Source organism: Caretta caretta, chromosome 7 (assembly GCF_965140235.1).
Source record: "Caretta caretta isolate rCarCar2 chromosome 7, rCarCar1.hap1, whole genome shotgun sequence".
NCBI classification, from domain to species: Eukaryota; Metazoa; Chordata; order Testudines; family Cheloniidae; genus Caretta; species Caretta caretta.
Genome location: NC_134212.1, coordinates 95,970,259 through 95,997,882, shown reverse-complemented (window position 1 = coordinate 95,997,882; position 27,624 = coordinate 95,970,259). Strand labels below are relative to the sequence as shown.

General features: G+C 40.5%; 1 protein-coding gene across 2 annotated transcripts in view; it reads right to left on the bottom strand.

Moving 5' to 3' along the window:
• Positions 1-27,624, bottom strand: part of LOC125639991 (heparan sulfate glucosamine 3-O-sulfotransferase 1-like) — a 316,899-nt gene that overhangs the window by 265,384 nt on the left and 23,891 nt on the right. The window lies entirely within an intron of this gene.

Sequence of the window (27,624 nt, the reverse complement as noted above, 5' to 3'; positions counted from 1 at the left end):
CTATCCATCACCACTGGGATACTCAGGATCTCCTTTACTGTTGACAGCGTCAGACACCTGGGCATCCAGGTGAGTGTTGCCTGCTGAGTAATCTGGGAAGGAAGTGGACGGGGGGGGTGGGGTTTACACATGAGATAATGTTTTGAATCAACCCATAAAGATTTTTAAAATCTTTATTTCAGTACTTCTTGTATGGTTGGTTGTAGGAAGCAGGTGAGCAGGGCGGTTGTCCTGGACACCAGCTTCTGGGGGCACCCTGCTGCTAGGCGCTGTGCATCTCAGCTCTTTTTTGCTCTTCTGATTGGTTGATTATTATTGCTTGACCACTCCAGCAGAGCATCAGAAACATTTTCACCCTGGCTAGCAAAATCCTTACGACCATTCATGACTGCTTGCCTACTCACTGTCCCAGATGAGGAGACTAGTCACCAGGTCTCTGGAAGGCTTTTAGGACAAGTCTCCCAATACTTTCAATATTTTTAGTCACTATGAATTTTACAAAAATCTTACATATTTTGTTCATTTTATTAGAAGCCAAATATTCAAGTTACAGAATTTCCATAATGATGACAGTGTAATACGCAAAACGTAAATTTGCCTTCTTGTTATAAAGCAATGCAAGTATTTAAAGGAGCATTGGCTCTTCACAGAACACCACGCATCTTCTGAGGATCTTCAAAGATGTTTTATTAAGACAATGAAAGAGCTATTAAATAAAAATACTAGAAAAATATCCATTCCATACTACGGACTGTGCATCCTCAGCTCTAAACTGTGTTGGAAAAATGTTTTTCGAATAGCTCTCTGGTTTGACAATGCTTTTGCCCCCTTTCTTTTCACTATTCAGACAGTATTTTTGTTCATCCAAATGATTACAAAAGTCTGTTCTTTTTACAAGTATTTTTGGAACACATCTATTCATGCAAAAGGAAGAGCATTTGCTATTCACTAGTCATTCTTCTGCTTGAAGAGTTTCATCCAACCAGAGAACAGAAACACCATGTGAGTTAAGTGACCAGACATCATATGAAGTGAATATTCAAAGTAAACAGTTTGAATTATCCCTTGGCTGAAAATTGTAATAAAAACTGTATGGTGATTACATGTGACTAATGAATACAGTCATATAAGTCACGATGGGATTGCACAGAATACTGAACAGGGAAAAAAGGGTTAATTAATAATGTAACCAGCTCAGTTGCTGACTCTGCCTGGCAGTTGGCACCGGGAGACAGAATCAAATGAATAAACTAGGAAAATTAAAGTGATTTTGTAAAAGGGAATTTGAACTGTCTGATAAAGTGTAATGTATGAAACAACCCATAGATTCAGACAGCATTCGCTATTTTTAAATATATGGGAAAAGAATCATTAGTTTTTGTGCAACGTAAAAAGCCTCCAGACTTAAACGAATATTTCTTAAACATGTAGTAGTATACAGAACACATGTTAACAGAAAACAAAAATATCAATTTCTATGCTAGACACCAAACTATTAAAATATATAGCTTATTGAGAATAAGAAAGATGTATAACCATTTTAAAAAAAGTCTTACCAAATGAATAAACAGAACAGATACATCGGTGACTGAGTAGATCTCAAAGTGGAAGCACAAAGAGACTCTTTAGAAACATATTGAGACTATAAACACTCAAAGAAAATTAATCTACACACATTGTAGATTGCTGGCATCAGTGAACCATGCAACAGCACTTGGGAAAAAGATAGTAATAATAAAGCAAAAGAGAAATTTCTTTCTGGTTATATATTAAAAAAAAAGAATGACATTTTGTCCAAATTCATCTATGATGATGAATAGGTTCTTGCTAGCTATGAAAAAACAGAAAGGCAAAATGAAACAAGTACATACGGTAGGAATGGAAAAACTTTCCTATGAATTTTTATATGACAACTGTACCCCTTTCAGAAGATTCTTCTAAGAGTGTATTATTAAGTTACATGAACTGACAACTTCTCTGGATAGTTCACCTTTTAGGAAAATGAATATATGTCTTCACTTTTGTCAGGCATATGACGACCTAAAGCTGAATTAAACAAAATGGACACAAAATTAAGCACTGAAAGGTGATTTTTAAAATTTTGGAGAACACAGAAAGTGAGTCAAGCTATGAAATATCCCTTTGTAGGTTGCAGTGTGAACATTTACTTGTTTAAGTCACTATTCTTCCCTGCTCCTTTCTGAGGTCATATGGAGGAAACGTACTGTGGGTATAGCATGCCCATTGTGGTTCAATGTCCAGGAGGGGACAAAAATACAGAAAACATTTTTAAAAGGATCAACCATTGTGCACTGCAGTATGCCTTTCAACAGGCAAAAAATGTTAGAAGAATGAGCAGGTCGACCCAGAGGCGGATTGAGAAGAGGAGCTTCTTTATTGTGGTACTTTTTCCCCTTGGCCCAATTGTTGAGTAAGCACTGAATTACTTACAGTACACTATTTTTATTTTAGTATGTAAATGCCTACATTTACTACAACACCCCCAAAACCCTAAGTAATATGAATGCCCATACTATGATTATACTCACCCCTATTTATTACCTACAGCATTATGTATATTATAGATGTATTTTCAAGGTAAAAATACATTTCTTTGCAGTAATTGTTGCCACAAGTCCCCTTAATCAGTGGTTCACAGGGGAGGGAGGAAGGGGCCATGACCCTGAACTCGTTTATGTAGTTGGGAAAAGAAGGGAGGGGGAAGATACCCTTTGTATCTTTTGTGTCATCTTTTAGATCCCCACATTCCTTATGCAGCGGAAACGCTTATCAATCCTTAACAAAGAGAAGGGAAGGGCGGGGTATCTTTTTTATCAAGCACAGAAATGGCCCATGCTTCTACTCCCTAATACCATGTCAGCATACCAGCCTTCCCAGGTCTTTACTTAACCCTTACATATCCCAATAAAAAATGTGTTAGAAACAGTGGGCATAGCTAGAAAGTCAGCATAAGTCATCGTGGAACATAGCAAGCTGGGTTGGAATCTTGCACTGGACAATGCTAATTTGCACAGAATGGATGTAAGACCCTTGTGCTCTCCGCCCACCACACACAATGCATTGGGAAGGCCATCCAGCAGTCCCTGTCAGCAGTATCTAATGCTGGCACCAGATCCTGGGAGCTTCCATTAGTGTCAGAACATGGCAGTGCCAGGTCCCTCAACTCCCAGGTACATGTTCCGTCTATCAGACCCCTTAGTCAAACCTCCCAATGAAGTCTTTCTGAACCCCTCCAGACCAGCAGGCAATCCAGCAGCCTCTCAAATATTATATGGTCTTACAAGGAGGATTTCAAACTTGGTCCAAGACCTTGACAACTGCCAGAACAGAGGATCACAGTTAATTGTTTGTCAGATATCTCCCCTGAACCTTATACCTGAAGTTGAGTGTTGTTGTGAATTATATAAAGTAGGACATGAAGTTCAGTGCATAATACAGCTTTAAGATACAGCCTGCTTGGAGTGCAACTTTCAACACATACAAGATTAAGTGGCAAAAATGTCTATCCTCCTATATGCTCACAGGTGTCCAACTGTAGGCACAAGTTTCAGGAAGAGGAATGGACGAATATTGTACACCATGCCTGTGTACAATAAGTACACAACCTACTTAGACATTATAAGTTACAAGATGACCCAATAATAAATGCATAAAAATACTACTAGATAGAATAATTAGTTCAAAATCAGCCATACTGGAGTGAAGACTGGGGTCAAGCAATCAATACAAATACTGAACAGTACAAAATACCACCAGCTGAAACCATGAACCTATTTAGAAAACCAATTGTACAGTTCCACAGGCTGCTCCTGACAATGAAGGTAGAGTAGAACTGGAGAAATAAATTCTGGTGTCATCTCAAAGTCTTTCTATAACCAGGCATTAAAATGACCCTAGAACAAAAACCTCACCAAACCCCCCTGAACATACTGCACTCCTCCAGATCAACTGTTGCAAGTCATGTGACCATGCTAGACTATCTGTTAAGCACAAGCCATGAACACACCAGTTGGGAAATCTGTAGGAAGCTCTGCTCAAACTTCACCCAATCCCAAAGTAGCCAGATCATTCTGTTAAACCCATCAATAGTAAAAGAACATTGTCTTAATAAGGCTTGAAAGATACCATACTACTGAGAGTATTGCAAGCAGTTCACATCTTTTATATGGCTAATGTTTGTCTATTTACAGATTCAATAAGGTATCCGTCATAGGGTGGCCCTTCCTGGAGAGCCATCCTGCAGGACGTAGCATGATAGAGGCAGGTGGCATCGGTTTCCCTTTGGTGCAGCCGTAAATGAAACGGTCTCTCTAAAAAGTCCAATTCAAAAAATCTCACATCTAACCATAATTTATTCCTGTACATGTTTAACAGTCCACAGAACTGTCAAGATAAAACCCTTCTTCCAAACAAGTTCACAGCACTTTGCCATGCTCCCTCCTGGAACAGCATTTCCCACTCACCCTCCTGAGACCATCTCCAGTCTGCCCTTGTTCCCGGGCTCCACTTTCCAGGCCATCCACTCAAGAGCTCCCACATTCATTCCTTTCCTGACTCTTCTCTGGTAGCCCCAAGTGAAGTCTCCCACAAGAGAACTCCCTGCAGCACTTCTACCCCTGCTCAGGGAGCATTGCTTAGAATCATAGAATATCAGGGTTGGAAGGGACCTCAGGAGGCCATCTAGTCCAACCCCCTGCTCAAAGCAGGACCAATCCCCAATTTTTTTTGCCTCAGATCCCTAAATGGTCCCCTCAAGGATTGAGCTCACAACCCTGGGCTTAGCAGGCCAGTGCTCAAACCACTGAGCTATCCCCCCCTCCTCTCATCAGAGCCAGCCCCTTGTTCTGGGATCAATGTCCCACAGCCATCCACTCAGGTCCATTGCAGGGAGGCTTCCAGCACAGTTCCATTCACCCAGGCTTCCCTACCTGTGATTCCTACCTCAGCTCCTGTGATCCACCCTCCAGCAATCAACCCTTTTGTTCTCAGCTCTGCCTAACCAGGCTGGTTCTTCCCCTTGTTCTTGCCCGTGACCCAGCTCTGACCAGTCCTCACTAGCAACACTCTTCACCTTTCGGTCTTCCCAAAAGCTCTCTGGCCAAGCTCTCCTCTGCCTTCAGGAGTCTCTCCTTTCCTCCTCAGGCAGCTCTGACCTTCCTGGATTTCTCAGGCAACTCACCTGCCCTTTTCTTAACGACTCCTCCCAGGCAGACTCACCCAGTCTCCTTCCCTCTAGCGCTCAGGTGCCCTCTCAAGCCCAATTGGAGTCAGCTGACCAGTCACAGGTGCATTGAACCCTGCTCCCTCTCAAAGGGGCCAGTCACTCTGACAGCATCAAGTCACAAGTTTACATTATGCAGAAAAAATGACAGAAGTATTCAGCCATTCCTTCGAGTTCTTAAAGCACTATAGAATAAATCCTAGAAATTCAGTCTTCTCCACAATGGAGGGAGCAAATTAAGCAACATATCAGAAGAAACTCTAGATCCTCAAGCAGAAACTATAGCTCAGGTGATTACTTCATGATAGTGAAAACTCAAATACAGGCAGGCCTTCACTATGTGCAAAGTTACTATCAATCACTTTAAAACAGAAGCTGGCAGATACAAATTAAGAGTGCTTTCCTGCATACACTTACTACCCAATGCAGCTTTTTCTACCGTGAATAGTCCCATTACTGGGGCTTCAGTTTTAGTCCAGTGTAACTCCAATAAAGAGTCAGGCCGTCTGTTTCCAGGAGTGGGCCCTAAATACAACAAACAAACAAACAAAAAACCAAACACCCAGGCTTTGCAGCCGGTGAGAGTAGAAAATAGACACAGAGGCATTCTACTCTCAACCATACAAAAGGAAACAATATTAGCTGGGAATACATCTTAAGTCATCAGAAATAAAAGATTTTATGCTAAAGGAGTAGAGGTTAAATTGTCCATTACTTTACCTAAAATGAAAGGAACAGATGGTTCAGAGTATAGTTTGCCTTTCCAAGAGTTGAGAAATATACCAATACCATAAATAAATGAAAAGGAGTACTTGTGGCACCTTAGAGACTAACAAATTTATTTGAGCATAAGCTTTCGTGAGACATTTGTTTTCCAGCTCTGGCTCTATTTACATAATCAATATATATTGTTATACTAACTATGGCCATATTTGTGTCATTTATGTCAATAGGTTTCAGAGTAGCAGCCGTGTTAGTCTTATGTTAGTTATTCTTATGTCAATAGAGTTATTTGAACCTGAAAATTTTAGGAGTCAAGCAATGTTAATATTGAAACTACTCTGAGTTCTGAATAGAATGTTCTTCCCATTTAAGAGAAAAAATACAACTAAAATGTCTTTGGCACTGTCCAACAATAGTTTTGAAATAAGCTAGTTTGTCCTGAACCACTAAGGAAAGTACACAGGAGAAAAATAAATCAAGAGAAGTCACTTTACAATTTAAAACATTACTGAGGAATGGATGGGGAAAACCTGTCATCTTTCTTCTCATTCTTTTACTGCTCTCCAATTTCAGACAGCACATAAATGACTTGGAAAAATTGCTTTATTAAAATCAATTGGGAGCATCCTGAAAAAACACAAAAACAAGAAAACTCGTTAGACATTGTTTTGATCTGATCAATCAAGAATTTAGTTCATCACCTACGTTTAATTGCTTTCAAGACATGTACCAGGAGAGTATATTCATTATATTACAGTTTGGCTTAATTTTCTTCAGATTCTGACAAATGATTTCTCCTAGAACACCCAATCATGTTGAAGTATGTCTTTGAGCCTGAAAAATAGGTTATTAAGCCATTGAAAAACTTGCTGTAATTCTTTCTGAAATGTACATACTCCATTAGGCATGAATTGAACTGTGTCACCTTTCATTTTATGCTATTGACCATTGTCAGCTATTTACTCCTGATATTGAAGTGTTCTGAAACTGCATTTACTTGCAGTGTAGTCATTTTGATGTGTTCTTTGCACTGGTTATGAAAAATCACTTAATGCTCACTAAAAATACTGCGTATAATACATGATTGGTCTTTGCATATACTTTTTTGGGGGGAAGGGGAGGGGAAGTGAACCCTTCAAAGATAAAGGATTTTTGTTACTTTATCCATATATAATTGCATATTCTAAAGGAATGCTAATCAACGAAGTAGGAAAAGTAAACTGTATTACTTAAACTGGGTGAGAATAAAAAGGCAATTTATAGATCTGCACAAATGTGTCTAAATCTGTTCGCTTCAACTGGAGAAAACTTGCACAGATTCCTGCTGAACAGCAAAATAAATCTGACAAGATGGAAAGTTTGTAGCTGAAAAATCATAGGATTGGTTGTAATTATATAAAAGCAGCATATGGTGATAGAAGAGCAAAACAGACTGAAGCATTCTTTAGCCATTGCATTCATCCACACCTTCTAAATCCTGCACATTAATCACTCACAGCTATGTACTGGGAAATGAAAAGGTACATCTTTCTTCACAATTAAAAAACAAGCAAGATTGAGGAAGCAAAGAGTTGTTAACGAGGCTTCTAAAACCTGAGAAAACACTATTTAAATCAAGCCTGCACTCAGGACTTGATTCCTCTCACTCTCCCACCATTGTAAATCTGGACTAGATTCACTGAAGTCAGTGGAGTGAAAACTGGTGTGAGCATAATCATGCCCTGCAGATGTTTTGACACTAGTGAACTGTGTTGGGAACTAGACAGGTAAGACTCCACTGGTGCAAAAAAGCAGCAGTGCAGAGAATCCAAAGTAGGGCTTCCTGTGTCAAAGTTAGTTGTGCCAAGAACCCTGGGTCAAGGATGCTGGGCATCGATACTGAGCAGAACTAAGTGAATCAGTGGCTTGTGAAAAGGCCTTCCTGGGGCACCTTAGGGAATTGTAGGAGAATTGGTCAAATTCCCAAGGGAAGTTAATCTATTTCTGGGCAAGAAACTCAAAATGGAAGCCAGGATGACTGCCTGTACTTGCTATTTGCTAAAATGTACAATTTTCTTCTGGAGCTCCTGAAAAATAATTGCCAATCATTTCAAGTGGTCCAGGAGAGGTGGTGAAAGATGTTCCTGCAACATCTGCAGACAGCCAAAGAACCAGCAGTTAATGCAATTCATGCTGTTACTCAGTGAGCAAGGAACATGATCCCACTCCCCTGGAGTAACTGGATCTATCCACTACTTCCGAATTAAATTTATTGAGTAGAAAGATGCTTTTGGTCCATGACTGGACAAGTTCTTTTCAAAACCTTGGATGGCAAACAGCAATAGCTACAGATCTTCAGAAGGGTTTGGGGAGGGGGGAGAGGAAGGGGAAGAAAACTTCTGGAAAGTGGGACTGAAAGCTGCAGCTCCAGACTTCTAGGATGAGAGCTCCATTCACCACAGAAGAGAGAGAGTGTGGCAATTGCCCTATGGAAGCTCACCACCCCAGATAACCATCAGTTGGGCATCAATTTGGGGTTGGGAAGCCCCTGGTGCATGCTGTTATGGTGGAGACTTGCATGCTACCAGTATATCAAGTGTCTCAGGCATATGTGCTAGAAATCAATGAGGAATTTGAAAAGTTGAGTTTCCCAAACTGCTTGAACCCATGACCCCGTTCTATGGCCTCTCCATCAATCCAACAGTCCATTAAACAGGAAAGGTTACCACATTGGAGTGATGCCAGCCTTAGGAGATCATAATGGCCAGTTCCAAGATGTTCACAGAGGGTAGCCAGGCAAAGTGCATCATGCAAACTTTTAAAAGTCTGGACTTCTCTGGGGCAGACATCTAACAACAGATGAATCAGCAATGTGGGTTCCCTAGTAACTGCCTGATAATTCTGCACAGCCTTTGTGAAAGTGTGAAGGGTTTAAGAGACTATCTTGCGTGAAGAGACCACAGACCTTGCAGCAAATTACATGACTGGATAAACAGTCTTACCCAAATTGTAATGTATGTGAATGCCACCTATATTAGATATGGGAACAAAATCAGAGACATATGCACATATTTTGCTAGCCCAGAGAAGACTGTAATGATGGATAGTTTGAGGACTGAAATAGGCAGAAATCCATGTTAGAACTTGCTGCTATGAAACATTGTTTTGTTAGTGGTGGGTTTCATCTTGTGTACTAGGTATATTTCTTTCATTTTTTTTTTTTAGCAGCTCTGAGTTTGCATAAGGCAGTGAAGTGGTGATGTATTGAAAGCAAATTAAAGTACAGTATGATGGGTGGACTCAGATAAATACTTCAATTTATTACACACACAAGCAGGTTAGCTGCAATAAGGAACAAGTGCAAAACAACAAGACATTCAAAGGACAATTTCATCAAAACCAATTCCACAAAAAGTTGGTTGAAACTGAAACCAGCATTTTCTGACAAACAGTTAAAGGATTTCCACTCAGCTCTATGTATACTTTGGTATATTAATGAAGACATAAAAAAAATTGACACTTGCTTCTTGTTGCATTCTACAATCTTGAAATAAAGTGTAAGTTTCTTTGAAGTATCATTAGTAATGAGCTGAGGACTGCTTTTTATTGTTGTTGCATAAGCAGCCTATATTGCATTATTATAGCAGTGACTATGCACCCAGAAGACTGGGAGAGAATACACAGATAAATCGAAATATGATTCTAGAATTTAATGTACACCTCTTTAAAAATAGTGCAGTGGATATTTTCTTTTTCCAGTTCTTTAAAAACTCTAAAGAAGAAAAGGTAGAATTTTTTGGAAGTTCTAAAACCATGCATTATTTGTACTTCAAGACCACTTATTACTGAACGGTGAAATTGTGATGTTACAGTAATTCAGACTAGTTTTTGTGTATTGCAATTCTTTGGTTAAAATGCTGTAACTATAGTTCTGAGTTTGTTACACACATTTCATGGCCATGACAGTACAGCTGTCAAGAATACATTTATATAATGTTTAATGTTCAAAGCTCTGTACAAACATTAACTAATTAGCCTCAACACCCTTGTGAGGTACAGGTGTCAGTGTTATTATTTACAATGAACAGATGGGCAAGCAGAGCCAGAGACAAAGCATCTTGCCCAATGTAAGAAACCAAGAGAGTGGCAGAGCCAAGCTTATAACTCAGAACTTCCTGACTTACACCTTTGCACTCCTTTTGCAAGCCAGTGTGGTCAGCAGGAATAGGACTCTTCCAACTGTAGCCTAGAAAGTGTCTATTTTTTAAATATAGAACAGATGTAGATGAAAAAATCCTGTTTTTCTGCCACATTTGTTCACAGAAAGATGTTTCCAACCACCTCTAAATAACCCATAAATATGTACATACTATGAACCAAATTCTGCCTTCATATAGCACATTAATTTCAACTGAATTTAATGAGAGTGGAACACTTGCACCCGAGAACATTTTTGAGGCATCTATATAAAATATATAGAGATGGCTAAAGTACTGACATACTAAAACATTCATACTCCATACCTAAGAAATCTCTGGGTAGCTAGTTTTCACTGGAACCTGTGATATTTGTTAGCTTTTTAAGTAGAAATATTCCTTTATTTTTTCTAACTCCCTTTACATTACTGTCCCTTGAAATACTGAGATACCCAGCTTTGATGCAAGCTCCATTCCATGTGGCCATCGTGGAAGAGGACAGTTTTCATAAGAAGGAAGTGCCCATGGTGATTTTTAAACCTTAAAATGTACAAGACAGTTCTAGGCTTTTGATTCAAGCAAAAACTTCCACTGAGGTCAATGGGAGTTGAGATTGCATCATCAGGTTCTTAGTTTTCCCTAGAAAAAGCCAATGATACAATACACATGCAGCACAATCACATATACAGTAGGAGTGTGAGGCACAGCTCAATGAAGTGACTTGAATGGGCTTTAGATCAGTACTAGCTGATCAATCCTGCTCCCAGTTAAAAAAACAAACAAAACCACAAATGGCGAAAGTACCATTGGTTTCCGTGCGTAAAGCATAAGTACTATATGAACAAAAACACCATCTTCCTGCAGGCTGTTATTCCATTGATAAATGTATTAAGTCAGGTAATCATGTTTATTCAGTTATTTAAAGGTATAAAAAGTCTATATAAATGTTCTAGATGCCCATTCTGTAAAGTCAACATAAACATTAAACGTGCCACAAAATAGATAGGATGTGCACTTTAAGGCTGCTGCTGGCAACTGTGCATTTTCATTTCCTGACCTTTAGCTTTACAGTTGTTAAATGAATGGAATTTTTTTGCATATGAATGATTTAATGTATTCATAAAGGAACTCACTAAATTCAGAACAATGCATTAAAATCAAATCTATATACCAACTAGCCCAAATATACAGCTAATCTGAAATAAAGGTCTGACACAGCTGAGCCATCCCACCAGTCAATTCCAGTTAAAGCAAGAGAGAGAAGAGAAAAAATATGTATATAAGAAAACAAGAGAACAGGGGCAGAGGTCCATAGGTCCAGTGTATAATTGTAGAGCACCTAGCACTGGGGGCTAGCCCTGATTGGCTTTAGGCACTATCATAATAGAAGTATTAAATAACTAATACTCAGGTCTTAAAAGCAGCTCATGAGTGACTCAGGCACACCTGCTCCAGGACAGAGTTGTACAGCTCAGAATTCTGGTCTTAACTGAGACCAACCCAGCAGTAAAAGAGAATGTTTACAATCTGCTCAAATACCAGCAGCAGGTACCTAAAAAGATTCCGACCTGTCTAACCCTGCACATTCATACAATTTTAAGAGCAATACTGAGAAAGTACTACAGCTATCCTATTTTTCTTTCAGATAATTCATTCTGCTTCCTTCCTAAAGTCAGGCACCAGAGTGCATTGGCTACCACATACTTGCATTAGAACATGACAGGATCAAAGCCCTGCAGTCTTGGTGCTCATCAGCACACCATACCCAAAGGTAAAAATACCCCTTTAGCTGCCCAGATTTAGTGATAAATCCCTGTTGTGAAATTATTTAAAAAAAAAAAAAACCTTCCACACAATGGTTCGCTTGGCATTAAAATCTAGTGGGACTCATAGCACAGCTGTCAGAACACTTTAGACAGTAGCCAGAAGCCTAGGTTTTATCCCCAGGTAGGTCATGACTCATTTTCTATAGCTTTCTACCACAAAAAGGGGGACAAAAAGAAAAAGAAAAAAGAAAAAAACATGTCCAGTGCATCCATAATGCATCAAATAGGCGCCTGTCCTGAGATTAATAGTTTCCTCCTATTTAGCCTTTGCACACCTGATGGACATGTGGCGTAAAATTCAGCTATGGTGTAACTCCACAGATTTCACGTGGCTAGGCTGGGTACACTCAGAGCTAGTGCAAGATATTATGAAATGCTTGGGTATGTATTTAAATTCAGGACTGTCAGCTTTAAGAGACCACAGGGAGCTTCAAAGCACTCATTCCCAACAGCAGAAAGCAAACATGTTTGTCATGGTCCAACCAACCACTGCTTCATAACAAAACAATAAAGGCAATTTTCAAAGACAAGTGAGTAAGTACCGCTGAGTTAGCATAGTGCTGTATATAAAGAAAAGGTGTTATTGATAAACAGCATCCCTGTAAATCTTTAAGAATTAAGGTTGCATGCAACACAATTTCAGAACATGTTCCCATTTGCAAACATTAACCTTCTTAGATGTGTCTCATTGGTACACAGTCTCATATTGATATTTTGCGGTTTTCACCCGGCTTTTGGGGATTCAATATGCTACTTAGGCAGCAGATTGTAATTCAACCCCCCGCTACTTATTTGCCAGCATGCCACAGTTTACCATCTGTGGGGCAAATTCAGATTTCTCCTGAATTCTATTGTCTATTTATACTGCTTGAGTGGCATAAGTGACACAGGTGTCAGATTCACTGTACTTTATCACTGCACATAGATGTAGGTCAGATCTAAAAACAACTGGCATCTTCCACTGGGAGTGAGAGGAAGGAAGATTCCAGTAAGAATCTTATTACAGTCAGGATTTTTTTTTTAAATACACACACATCTTGGTTATCATTGTAGTACCTAAGCAAGGATCTGGACCCTGGAATTTTTTCCCTCCACATGTGAGAGGGGTAGAAGAAGAAATAGGTGTTTCACATCAGCAATATCTATGGTACATAACCAACTTTGCTAAAAGGTCCTTGCAACAAAGAAAAAGGGGGGGGGGGAGAGGCAGGGGGTGTAGGGAGAGGGAAAGAGTGGCTTGCCCTTCTGACTTGAGGGATATTCTGTTTTCAGTGGGAAGGTGGAATAGGGACAGAAAGCCGAGTGGTATAAGAAAAGGGAGATTTTGCTGCTACTTGCAGTCAAATTATGAGTAGGAAACCATTTGCAAGAGATTATTCTTGGGGGACCCTACCTTGTGCATTCACTGTTTTAGTTTTTCTTTGCTTCTGTGCAGCAACAAAAGGAGGGAAGATACTGTATCTCTTACCTCCATGTCTGGCCTTAAAAAGACATTCATCAGACTCCTGACATACCAAGTAGATATCTGTCCACAGCCGCAGGAGAACTCAGAACTAGATCATGCTTTAACTACAGGGATTTAAAACTCAGAAGGTTTGCAGTGCTATTTGAAGTCCCCACTGAAAACACCTTGTCAGTTTTATATTTCTCTCAGTCATATTGTGTATAATGGAACACAGAATTGTTAATATTGTCTGCTCCTGAAATAGAAACCTGCTGGTGGTTCTTGCTATAGGAATGGTAGCAATTGCAATGCCACCTATTGGTAAGATTGAAGGGTTGAAAATATTTCTTGCTAATTTGCAAAAACACAAAAGAAGGTTGAAATGGTTAAGAACACCAGTTGGTTTTGATCTGTTTATATCAATAATTGCAATAAGGATGCTTATAAATGTGATTTTATATTGTAGTTTATTTCTTTGGAATAAATATGCTCAGGTTAAAACAAATCAACATTAGTATCAAATATTTACTACTTAGGTAAGATGAAGAGACAAACTGGGGTTGGCCAAGATGACTACTGGTGATTATTCCCTCACCTCAGATTGGAAAGGAAAGGCAAATTCCATCATATTGTGATTGCACCTCTGACCCCCTCTCGTGCCCCAAGCCCCTCAGCCCCAGCCCATAGCATCCTTCTTTACCCCATACTGCTCATCCCCAGGCCCACTCCAAAGCCTAAACCTCCAGCTGGAGCCTGCACCCCACCCTGTACTCCAACCCCCTGAGCCAGCCCTGTGAAAATAAGCAATTGAGGGGCAGGCCCCCGAAGAACTGGGAGCAGGACGAGGGTGTTAGGTTTGCCAACTTTCTACTTGCACAAAACCAAGTGACTTGGAGTTTTTGGAGCGTTCCTTGAACACTATTGTTGAGCATGCAGTGGGATTTTTCTCTTCTATAGGCTAGTTGTATGCCAAGCAATACCAGCCTAGGAAACAGGGTGATCTTCAGTGCACAAACTCTCCAACAATTTGTAATCTGCATAGGTTTACATTCTACCTAATGAGAAGCTCCAGAATGACCTAAAGATCATTCACCCCCCCCCCCTTAAAAAAAAAACAAAACAAAACAGTGGTTAAACCTGCACCATTTTCTACAAAAAGAACAAATTGTACTAAAACAGTTGTTTTGTAAGGTAAAGTGATGTGCAGTTCATAAAGAATTCTGCTAAAAGCGCCAAACTGTTCATACTTAAGACCCTTCATTGCCATTTGCATCTCCCTAAGTTAATAGAAGAGTGATTGATACTGAAAACAGTTTATTGCCAGAGTAGTTCAAAGCACCTACATAAATCTCTGGTGGGGCTGATTGTCACAGCTCTTACTTCACTGCACAGGGGCGAAGCTAGGAGCAAGACATCCCTCCCCTGGTCAGACAAATGACACCTGCTGCTGTGGCCCACGTACCCTGAACTCCCCATAGCAAGCAGGTGAGGAGCCAACTCAGGGGAGCCCTGGCACCACACACATATACAAGACGGACAAACCAAAAGCACAGTGGGGGGCAAGCCAGTCCACAAAAAGGGATGATGTAACTTACTTTGCAGAGCAAGAGGCAAGCAGGGTTGGCATTAACTGAGTCACAAATTGTACTCTGCTCTGAGCCAGGGGTTGTGCAACTAGATGCCCCCCGGCTCCAGGCAGACTATAAAAAGTTAAAAATCTAGCGCTAGGTGCATAGCATTTGATCCTCCAAATAGTTACTCCTGCACTGAGCTGAGTGGGAGTAAGAGCTCTACAGCTCCAAGCTATTGGTTCTTATGATGTTTTGGTTAAGTTTAAGATTCTCATGCTCTCAGACTGTTCAAAGCATAGAAGTTTTTGAGGGTAACAGAAGAGTGTCTAAAAGGAGTGTGACCTTTCTAGCACTCAAAAAGGGTATTTTCTTTTGAGAAAGTTATATCCAGGATGGCCACTGGCCTTACAGCCTTCCATTAAAGCCAGGAATACCATGGAATTAGGAGCCCATCTCACCGTTAAAAGAATACAGACTAACACGGCTGTTACTCTGAAACCTGTCATCTCACCGTTGTTTAGAACAATGCATTTTAGCTAATGTTGATCAATCCTAGGACAAAGGAAGCAGGCATTAGAATTAGCCTCTGACAGACTTGGTTTTATGAGGCATTACTTTTGCACATTTGTTTTTTGCCTTTGGCTAACATAGGAAATATATCTCAATGTGTGAAATTTTCTTCACTGCTGCCAAGCACAGCAGGAGATTCTTAACAAGTGAACATATTTGGTGCATTTGTGTATCAACCAGCACAAAACTAATTTCACTAGAATGATTTAGTAGGGATTTCAAATGCAGCCCTAAAAGAAGCTTTGCAGTTATGCTCAGTCTAGAGACTGAATGAAGACTCAGACACTCAGCTCTGTTGAATATTGTGATTTGTACTTGCTTGACTGCCCTCTTGGTATGAGCCTCCAACCTCTAAATCCTTTCATTGACAAACTAAGCTACGCTGAAATCCATCAGTTTTATATTTTAAGTTTCCTCAGACTGTTTTCCTTGTGCAGGTGTTTAGCACAGGTAAGGTCATCCATGCCAGTGATTATATGACCTCAGTTCAAATCCCAGATTATTTTAAGGTCTTATAGCTAAAATTGGTTTTGTTCACAGCCTTAATTTCATTGACAGTAAGACAGAGCTAGGTTGTCCCTCAACATAGTAGAGCCCAAAAAGGGGACAGGAAAAAGGAGTTGCCACCAGATTACCCACAGGCTTCAGCTCCCAGAACCTGCAGATTAGATCCACCCAAGGCCTGCAACTCTCCCGGTCTTCTGAGAGTACAGCACTACAGTACTAATGGGCTGCCACTGGCCCCGCCAGCCCTTAAAGTGGGATTCTACAGCACAAAGGAGTTCTATACAAAAGTAAATGCCACCTTGTAACAGGGCATAGCACAGAGGTGGGCAAACTACGGCCCACGGGCCACATCTGGCCCAGGCCTTGAGCCCCTGGCCTGGGAGGCTAGTCCCTGGCCCCTCCCCCGTTGTCCCTGCTCCCCTGCAGCCTCAGCACGACGTGATGTCAGCGCTCTGGCCCACCCTCCTGCCGGGCAGCATGGCGGCCGCCGGGGTGGCTCTGGCCAGGCGGCGGGGCTTTGCTGCTCTGAGCAGCATGGTAAGGGGGGGTTGGATGGGGGCAAAGGGTCCTAGGGGGCAGTCAAGGGACGGAGTGGTTGGATGGGGTGGAGGTTTGGGGTGGCAGTCAGGGGATGGGGGGGAGGGTTTGGATAGACATGGGAGTCCCGGAGGTGCCTGTCTGGGGGCGGGAGTGTAGATAGGGGTTGGGGCAGTCAGGGGACAGGGAGGGTTGGATAGGGGGTGGGGTCCTGGGGGGTGGTTAGGGACTGGGATCCCAGGAGGGGGTGGTCAGGGCACAAGGAGCATTGGATGGGTCAGGGGTTCTGAGGAGGGTAGGCAGTGGGAGGGGGTGGGGGCCAGGCTCTTTGGGGAGGCACAGCCTTCCCTACCTGGCCCTCTATACAGTTTTGCAATGCCAATGTGGCCCTCAGGCCTAAAAGTTTGCCCACCCCTGACATAGCAGGACCCCCTGGGTCCTGTTTCTTCACCAAAAACCACTCAGAGACCCTCAGGTTCAGCAATCACTGGTGCAGTTTATATACAGTGTCCAATCCCATCACCTTCTCACCACACACAGTTTGTAGGTTTCAACCTTAGGGATTTCAGTCCCTGCAGCCAGAAAGGAAGAACTTCCACTCTCTGGCTTCCCCCACTTCTTTTCTTCAGGCCTGAATATAGCCCCAGGCTTACTGGGCTGGCAGCTGCATCCCCTTTGTCAATCAGGTGCAGGTTTCTCTAGCCAGCTCCAATTTACTTCCCTTAATTGGAGCTGGCATAACAGAAGGCTGGCTCAGGTGTTACTGCCCAGCACCCTGTCACACACCTGAAGCTGTGTTAGTTTTTGGGCAGCTAGAGCACAGGAACAATATGCAGACCTCACCTATTATTCTGACCATACTCCTTCACTCATCCTTTCCCCAGATATTGCTCCAGGACTCAATGGAGCACCCTTTGTGACCTCCGAGGATAAGGGAGCATGATGCCTCTCTCTTCTCCAGGCAAGGGGAGATTTTTGCTCCTGGAAGGGCTTCCTCCTCAACCCAATCTTTAGGCAACGTTCAGGGTCACTGCAGGGTATAGAACAGCAACCTTACTGAGAAGTCAGCAGCAGACCTCCAGCTATCAAACTACATGCTGCTGAAACTGTCTTTGCAGGGGCAACAGGAACAAAGTTAAAAAGGAAAATAGGAACAGGTTTTTATATATAAAGTCATAAAGTATATGCAGCATTGCTCTTACCCACTCAGTAAAATGTCTGGCTTGGTAACACCCAAATGAAGATACCATAATAATGGGCTCACCAAAATTGAGGAAATCCCTGCAGAGTGCATAAGGCAAGAGCAGATATTGCTTTGCAAAGAATCTCACAGCTGCTATGTTTGGTGAAGAACGTAATGTAATAGGTGTAAAGCTGCCTGATGTTAAAGGAACCCTGTTTATACACAATAAATTGGATAAATTGTTCAAGAACTGTCCCCTGTATATTACTATCAATATCTGTCAGACATTCACTGATTACATTGAAAAAGTGCCACACAAGTAAAAACTGCATTTGCGTTGCTTTAAATGTCCTGTCATTTAAAAAGCATGTGTGCACATATATACAGTACAAGTAATTGGCTTATTTGCAACCAGATCCTCCCCATTTTTCATTTCCTCCATGTCCAATCGAATGATATGGTTAATTGCTGGGATATATTCGGATGGCACACCAAAGCTATAAGCAAATGATGAACATTGTTGTTTGAGATATGGCCATCAAATCTAAATAGACAGACAATGAAAAAAAACAGAAGTATGTAGTTCGTGCCACCTGCATAGAAACATTATCAGCAACAGAAATCCTTCAGGGCCTCAAAAGTGGTCGTCACTTTCTGAATGTTTTATATAGAAGCAAATTAGCAAAGAGGTGCTCCAACGATGAGATTCAGTACAATTTTTAACATCTCAGATAGCAATTTCATTAAGATTAATTCAAGCCAAGCAAGCAGTTTTTTAGGGGTTGGAAGCAATTTCTCCAGACATCATGTCAGCAGCATGTGGCCATGATGTGAAAGGAAACAGCACAAGCACTAAAACTGCCAGAGCACTAGGTTTTAACCTGGGTGAGAGAAACTATATCATGTCCTTGTAAATATACTTAAAAAAAAGAATGTACAGAATATTCATAATGCATCATTAATAGGACATTTCAAATCTCAATTATATTTCAAAGCGGTTTTGTGGCATCACCTTTTAAAGGTGAGTCTTTTCAAAGGAATTTGCTGGAAGACTAAGATTTAGTCTGCCATTTTAGAAAAATGGTACCAGTGCTCAAATTATTAGTGTACAGAAAGCATTTAGCATCTAAATCCTTCACCACCTCCATTTATTTTATGATGTTGAAAAGCTTATCCCTCAAAAACTGTCAACCAATTCATAAAAAAGATTTAATGTCTTAAGGACAGATAAGAGGAAAACATGTCATTACATCTTTGAAAGAAGATGGATTCTAATGTCTATAAAGTTATTTTTCTGAAGACGGGAGAAAGAATACAATGGCTTTTCACTTCATCCTCAACTCTACACAACTCGTCAAGAATGATGTAATTATTTTCTAGACAGACAAGTTAGGGAAAGCCAGCCTGTCAAGACCATTTGTTTCCAAGTTCGCCAATCTGGTAATTTTAAAAATCTAGTTTTATAAAAAGCCAGAGGATGGGAAAAGAAACTAATGCAAACAAAAGATGCCAGCCTGGCTCTGCAGCCAGTGTAAGATTATGTAGCTCCACGGAAGCCATAGCTATGGGAACTGCCTGGGACCTGGAACTATGCCAGTTTACATCAGCTAGTCATCGAGGCCCATGTCTTTCAGCCTCTGAAAATACATCCAGGTCCTACTGCAATGTAGATTTAAGCCATGAAATAATCCATATGTTTTATTCCTGTAGAATTTGTTTGGTTATCAGTCAACTATACAGCCTATCCTCCTTCTCTACCTTAAATCACACCAGTGGTACTTGGTCTGGGGTGGACAGTCAGTTCCTCTTCTCAAGTGAACTCTGGTGCAATACTCCATTTTTATTTTTTTTTGGTGGGGGGGGGCACACTAGTGCTGTTGCATCAACACATCAGCCCACACCATGAGTTTAAACTACTCTTTTGGTGCATTACTTGATCACTCAGGCAAAGTGTTCCTAGAAGTATTCTTTTGGTACATTCATCTCTGAGGTAATTCCCCTTATACACATTAAAAAAAGAAGTGTAAATAAAAGCTGGCGGGGGGGGGGGGGGGGAGGAGATCAGTATCTTGCAGGGGGTATATGCACAGACAAACAGAGAAGGTGAGGTCATTTTTATTGCCATTTGACAATCTGAGGATGTGTTTTTCCAAATGAAGGCATGAAAGAATAGCTGTGTGCACAGAGTGGTGGACCAAACTGAAGTTAACAGTAGTGCCATACAAAGGAGAATCATAACTAAAAAGCAAAAGAAATATGAAACTCAGACTGGATTGAGTAAAACAAGGAAACACCACTCTGTTTAAAAAAGAGCATCCCTAGGAAAACAAACTCAAAGAAAACTTACTACTCATACAGCAAAGTGATAACATTTATCAAGACAACAAAACAGAAGCAGCAAAACAAAATGTGCAACCTGCATAAGGAAATAACTCAAATGCTAATTTTGTGGCTAGCTGTAATTGTAGGTAATACATAACTGGAACATTTATTTATCGTGAGAAGAGCATGAGGGATTTGTTCTTTGCTCCTTGTGCCAATTTCGAATGATTGACAAATGATAAAATATTTGGGTGAAAACTGAAGCTCTCTCATCCTCCTCCTCCCTACAGGGAAAATTAAAGTGAAAGAAGAGGACTATTGGTGATTATTCTCTCGCCTCAGTTTGGAAACGCAAGGGATTTACATTCCATCATATTGTGATTGTGTGTCATACCCAAAGGATAGATGTATGGGGATCTACTCAACACTAGATGGTCCAACTTGTGTGAAATGATGAATATGGATCCCTTTGTGGGCACTAGTTTAAAAAAAAAAGCTGGCAACACTGCTGAAATTTCCCTACCTAACTACAAATGCACCATTATAATTATTCTCATGGGTTATGTTAAATTACGTGAATGACTTGTACTGCTGTAACTTATTTCTCAAAGGTAAGCATTGCCATCCAATCCTATTGCTTCAAATCTCCCTACCCTTTAAACAAGTTCAATGGCATGGGGGGTGGGGAGGCAAAAATCAAAAAACAAAACAGGATTTTGATGTGTTTTTCAATCTGTCAGAAAGGCATCAAAGCTACAGTACATGAGAGGGGCCTCAGGACCAAGTTTTTCAATGCTGTAAAACATTGAAGTTCTCATTCTTTGGCAGACTGGCTCCTCCTTAGGTTTCATCCCTATTACTACATGTGATCTATTGACTAGACTCCTTTGTGAGCTCTACTACACCGGATGGTTCCAGAATTTCTTGGGCTAAATTTAGCATATTATTGGCAGGCTTCTTTTGGATTATGTGTAGAGTTCACATCCAATATAATTCATGCAGTGAATAAATGAATGTCTTTTTGCCTCCCCCAACCCCCAAGTTCTTCTATAGACTGTAGTCCTGGCTTGATAGTTGGAGTTTAAGCCATAATTCATTGAACTGAGCCTGAGAGCAGGTGTAATTTAGAACCTGTTTGATGTAAGCTGCAGTCTTCAAAAAGATGCTCAAAGTACATTTCATTTATTAATGAGTAGCACTGATCCCAGACCCCTTTGGTGAAGGTACAATATATATAGTACAGCTTTATTTTGCGCAGTATTATTCATCCAAATTGTCTCCAAAAATGTCATAATAAAATATAACAGCAGATAGTATATGGTGGAAACTACATAAAGAGGAAGGAAGGATATTGAACAGTGAATATGTTAAAGTATTCAGTCATAAGGCAGACAGAAATTTAAAGAGTTATAGCCAAGGGATAAAGCTATTTAAGCTAAAATTTGAAGGGAGATGGAGTTACTTTACCTGTATCTCCACTGCAATCTGTACTAGGTAACAGGCGCTACAAAAGGAGAAGCCTGTCAAACATTGGCAAGATTGTGGGGAGGGGAAGAGAACAGCGGGGTAGGTGAGTAAATGGAGAATAAAGGAGAGCAGAAAGACAAGGTTTATGAAAAGAGGTTGCAGCAAGAGGCTGAAGTAGATCATGGAATGAATGAGACCACATTGCTGTATCATCCATATGCTGAAGACCCTAAAGGCATAACCACCTGTGAGGAATTGGGTTGCAGCATTCTGCACCTCCAAGAGTCTGGAGAGCTGGAACCTTGGGAGATAATAGAAACTAAGGTTAGATACCAGTAATTTTGGTAGGGAAAATTTAGCGGAGTAAAGCAAGAGTTCAGGCAATGGCTGACATCGGCAGTGTTACAGTGATAAGATATGTAGGAGTAGGAAAGTTCAGGGCCACGGTTAATGCCAAGGAAGCCAATTCATTGTTACTATTCATTTGTTATCTAAGCCATTTCAGCTTTGACAAAGGCCTTTTGTACTCTGTTCTCTTCATTTTTTTCCTTTCATATTCTCATAAATTCTTTGGGCATCTTTCAGTTGCACAACATTATCTTCCCTGTACCTAGTCTCCCTCCTCCCTTTCACTTCCAGAGAAGAGCAGCAAAATATTTAAAAGTTAGAGCATTTGGAGCAGAAGAAAGACCAAAGCAACTAAATAGGTACTGTTTAACTTGGCTAAGCAACAGCAAACATGAATAACCATCTACAAATATTAGAAGATTGTGAACATCTAGCAGTGAGATCAATTAGACTGGAATAGTCTCCAAAGGGAATTAGTGGTCATCAGTAGCCAGAATATTTAAGAGGACACTAGAAAATTCATTGTTCTCTGTAGTGTAAATCTAATGTAAATGCAAAGGGGGTGGATGAACTAGACTCAAATTTTAAAGACCAGAAGGGACCATCATGATCATCTAAGTTTGACCTCTTGCAGATCACAGGTCACCAAACCTCATCCAGCCACTCCTGCAGTAGGCACAAAACCTCTGGCTGATTTGCTTCAAGTTACAGAGAATCTACCATTTGCTATAGTTCAAACCAGCAAGTGACCTATGCTCCACGCTAAGAGGAAGAAAACTCCCCAGGGTCTCTGCCAATCTGACCTGGGGGAAAAATTCCTTCCTGGCCCAAAATAATGGTTATCAGGTAGACCTGAGCATGTGAGGGACTCGCTGGACAGACACCTGGGAAAATTCTCTGGAGTAACTCAGAGCCCTCCCATCTAGTGTCCCATCTCCAATGGCTGGAGGTATCTGCTAATAGCAGTCATGAATAGGCCATATGCTATAGTAGCCACCTCATCTTACCATCCCCTCCATAAACTTATCAAGTTCAGTCTTGAAACCAGTTAGGTTCACTGCCCCATATCTCCCTTGGAAGGCTGTCCCAGAATTTCACTCCTGTGATGGTTAGAAGCCTTCATCTAATTTCAAGCCTAAACTTTTTGGCCAGTTTGTATCCATTTGTTCTTGTGCCCACAAAATTAACTCTTCCCCATCACTGGTGTTTATCCCTCTGATGTATTTAGAGAAGGAATTATAATCAAGCAACCAAAGGCTGAGGGGAAAGATAAACAAGCCAATCTCCTTACATCTCTTCATGTGAAACAGGTTCATCATTCCTCTGACCATCTTAGTAGCTCTTCTCTGCACTTGTTCCAGTTTGAATTCATCTCTCTTAAACATGAGAGACCAGATTTGCCCATGGTATTCTAGAGGAGGGCTCACCGGTGCCTTGTACAATTTTACTAACACTTCCATATCTTACTAGAAATACAATCATAGGATGCATCAGGTGAGATATTAGCCTTTTTCCACAGCCACATCACATTGGCGGCTCAGTCATCCTGTGATTGACCAATACACCCAGGTCTGTCTCCTCCATTGCTTCCAGCTGGTAAGTCCCAAGCTTATAGCAAAAATTCTTAATGTTAGTCCCTAAGCGCATGACTTTGCGCTCTTAAATTTCATCCCATTTCTATTACTCCAGTTTTCAAGGTAGTCCAACTTTTCTTGTATGATATTCTGGTCTCCCTCCATATTGGCAATATCTCCCAATATTGTGTCATCTTCAAATTTCATTAGCATATTCCCACTTTTTGTGCCAAGTTCATTAATGAAAATATTAAATAAGCTTGGTCTCAGGACCTATCCTTGAGGAACACAACTAGTTCCTGCAATTGGTTCAGAATACTGCAATCCACTTACTCAGCAACACCACAAGCACATCATCCCAGTATTCCACTCTCTTCACTGGCTTTCTATCAAATGCAGCTGGTCAGAAAATGGGTGTTTTTTCAGAGTAATGGATGCTTTTCCTTGTTAAAAGCAACTCCTTACCAAACAAGAATTTCCAGGAGAAAACTGCTGAAAACCAAAAAGGTTTTGGTTTAACAGCAAAAGTTCTAAAGTTTGAGGAAAGTAGACGCTTTACAAAATGTTTTATTTAATCCAAAATGCAACTTTCTATTTAAAAGAATGACAGAAAATTTTCAACCAGCTCTGCCATCCAATGCTGATCAACCTGAATGATTGACTACTACATTTCAGAATAAGACTGTGTAGCTAGAGCCAGAACGCCAACAATCAGTTTAAATATTACATAACATGGGAGTGAAGGGTTCAGTGTAAAATGGTCATTCACAAGGGGTACAAGAAATGGAAGTGTTTATGTCAGCATAAAGGTGCACTCTAAGGAATCCATTTTTGTTTAAATATCATACCTGATGCAATCTGGTCCCCCCCCCCCTCCAATTCTGTCCCTTCAGTTTCAAGGCATCTTGTTCTTTATACAGGTTCGGTGGTTTGGAAAAATGGCTATTATTTTGATATGTCTGGATCTGTCAAACAGCAGACTAGTTACATGCATAAAGCATCTGAGATTATTTGGAGGCGGAAAGTAAGAGGCACTGAGTAAGCTTATGAGATAAATGGTATGTAGCGTGTGACAGGAATCCCATTCCATTTGGAAACATGAAGAAAAATCTGCATGAATATCACTTTTCTAATCATGAAAAATTGTCAGGTTGATTTTTTAGTCATTATCCCTGTAATCAAATAAAAAGTTTTAAAAATGCAAATTGTTCCTGTACAGTCTGTTGATCATAGGCTATCCTAACAATGCATTCTGTTTAAACTAAATGCATGCACCACCTGCACTCTAAAGGGCAGGTAGGGGGGGAGGGAATATTGCCTTTTCCCATGCCCTGAGTGACCGTATTCTGCTGAGGCCTGAATTTGGCTACAAACAGATATAGGAAAACATCCTGCAATGAGTCCAAAAATCATTATACTTATTTATTGAAGTTCTTTATCACCTAGTTTTAACCAGCTTCTACTCTTATACTAGGAGAGTTTGCTTTCCTTCCCACACATGGAGATTCTCAAACTTGAAAGAAAATTCTCCATCATTTTTGTTCCTCAGGTGTTTTTTAAATGATCCCAGACACCAGTGACTTCTGATTGTAGCTTGGGGGAACTGGCCACCATGCCATCTTTGACCCCAGTAAATGGTTATTGTAACATGGAAATGAAGAAAAGGAAGCGAGGAGTCTCTTTGAGAGATCAAGTTTGATTTCAGTATATACTCGACTTAGTGATACAAGTGCTATATTTGATCCTTTTCCATCACGCTGTAGAGGTGACAATATTCGAGTACTTCATTCTTTAACATTCTTATTTTTAAACTAAAATACAAATACATTCCTACAAATAAGCAGGTACTTTGTAATAGAGGCTTGAAGTGGGTGGAGGGGAATGCAACTTTTGACAGATCACTGAAATTGCTAAATTATAAACCTGACAATGAAATTCCCTTTGCTTTCCTGTCAATTTCTCTGGTAGAACATTGACAGATGCTGGCTAGAGGGTGCATTGGATAAGTCAACAAAAGAATTATAAAAGCAGTCAAATACTCAAGGTACATTATATACCAATGTCTATCAAAGAATCAAATATAGACAAAGCTGCACTTTTCCATTGTAACCTTTTGTAAAGTGATAATTTTTAAGTGAATTTATAAAAAAGGCTAAAGTGACTAATGAATAAATTAGATAAATGGTGGATGAAATAATCCCAATTGTGCTATATATGGGATCTACCCAGTCACAAAGTACAGCACATGGCTTTTGGGGTGCATGCTGGCTATGCTCCTGACTGACCTATCCAGAGGTCTTCTAATTCTAGCAACTGTTCTCCCCCATAATGGCCCAGTTTGGCCCACAGGAGTTCTCACAGCCTTGCAGGTTGCAGTAATTCTTATATTAGACTCCAGTAAGGGCTGCAGGTCGGGGGAGATGTTCAGCCTAATGTGCCATTTATGTTCCTTTGATCTGTGTGATGTTTTGGCTACTTAATCTAATCTACCTATTTGTGGCATAGATAAGCACTAGCATAAAGCATGAGCATTGAAGTAGAGGGCTTTGGGCTACATTGTTCTTGAGCTGGCTGATATCTGATACGACCATCAAGAAATTTTAAAGGGACAATCTAGCAACTCAGTGTTCAGACATTCAGGGTATGCTCTGTTCTTATCCACCATCATTCCTGAGAATCTGATCTGAATTCCGGGATGAGCTGGCTCATCCCCAAAACTGGGCAGCACAGGCCAGGAAGAAAGAAGATCCTAGGAAATGCTCTGGTTCCAGGCACCTTCAGCTCTGCCTCCATCTGCAGGGCTTGTCTGGAGGCTCAATTGTAGTTTAGAGCTGGTATTTCTGGCAGAACTTCTCCTGCTGTGCTAATATCACCTCCTCTCTACACAACTCCACCCCATTCTCCCAAGGCACACACCCCTGCCCTCAGGGGCTAACAAGAGGGAAAACAGGCCCATAATTACTACATTAGATACAGGAGGGATGGGGCTCAAATAATAAACTCTGAGCCTTTTAGTCATGATTTTTGACCATCCCAATCCTGCCAGGTGCCCAGTGCTCTGGCCTCAACTCAGTAAAGCACTTAAGCATTTGTTTAACTTTAGAAATGCAAGCAGAAGTTAAGCATGTATCTGGACTGAGGCTGGAATGCTCAGCACTTTGCTGGAAGAGCCTTAATTTAGTAAAAATATTCAGTGGTATTCGTATAGGAAAATTATTCTCAAATTCTTTATTGGCCTGCCATATATCAAACAATATTTTAATATATGCAGTTCATCAGAAAAGCCCCTTGATGAACTCCTTTGAATTTCAGGGTAGGAAGGGCCGTATTAACTCAGTTCTCCAGATCTGAACCTGACCTTATGGTTTGGTTCTGGACTTGACCCAAAACAGAAGGGGCCTATATTCAGTTCGGTTTCAGAACTGACTAAAAGTCTTAGAAGATGGCTGAATAGTGCCATTGGGGATGTAATCTTATGAAATCAGTTCATGTTTTTTTAGCATCATTTCTGCTCCTGAACTTTAGCCCTGATTCAGCCTTGAACCCAAATTCCATCTACTTTATCTACCTCGGTATAAAAATAAGCAGGGAATCATCAGATATTCAAACTCATTTTTTAATCTTCTGCAGAAGGACTACAATTCATAAATAGGTAATTTACTATTTCACACTGATATACAAACGATGCATAAAAAAAGTTATCTATTCAGAATTACTAATACTAGCATAACTATCAAAATACATAGGTTTCAGAGTAACAGCCGTGTTAGTCTGTATTCGCAAAAAGAAAAGGAGTACTTGTGGCACCTTAGAGACTAACCAATTTATTTGAGCATGAGCTTTCGTGAGCTACAGCTGATGAAGTGAGCTGTAGCTCACGAAAGCTCATGCTCAAATAAATTGGTTAGTCTCTAAGGTGCCACAAGTACTCCTTTTCTTTTTATCAAAATACATAAACTGCAGTGTGAAAGTATCTAGCTACATACTTTCAAACTATAAAATAACATCTTTCATGTTCAAAGCTGTGATTGTCTCAGCATGTTCAGCAGCAAATTGCTCTGTTTTGAAACTTAGATCAGTAACCCTTTGCTATCTATGGGTATTATGGAAAGAACCTACAAGATTCTTTTTACTA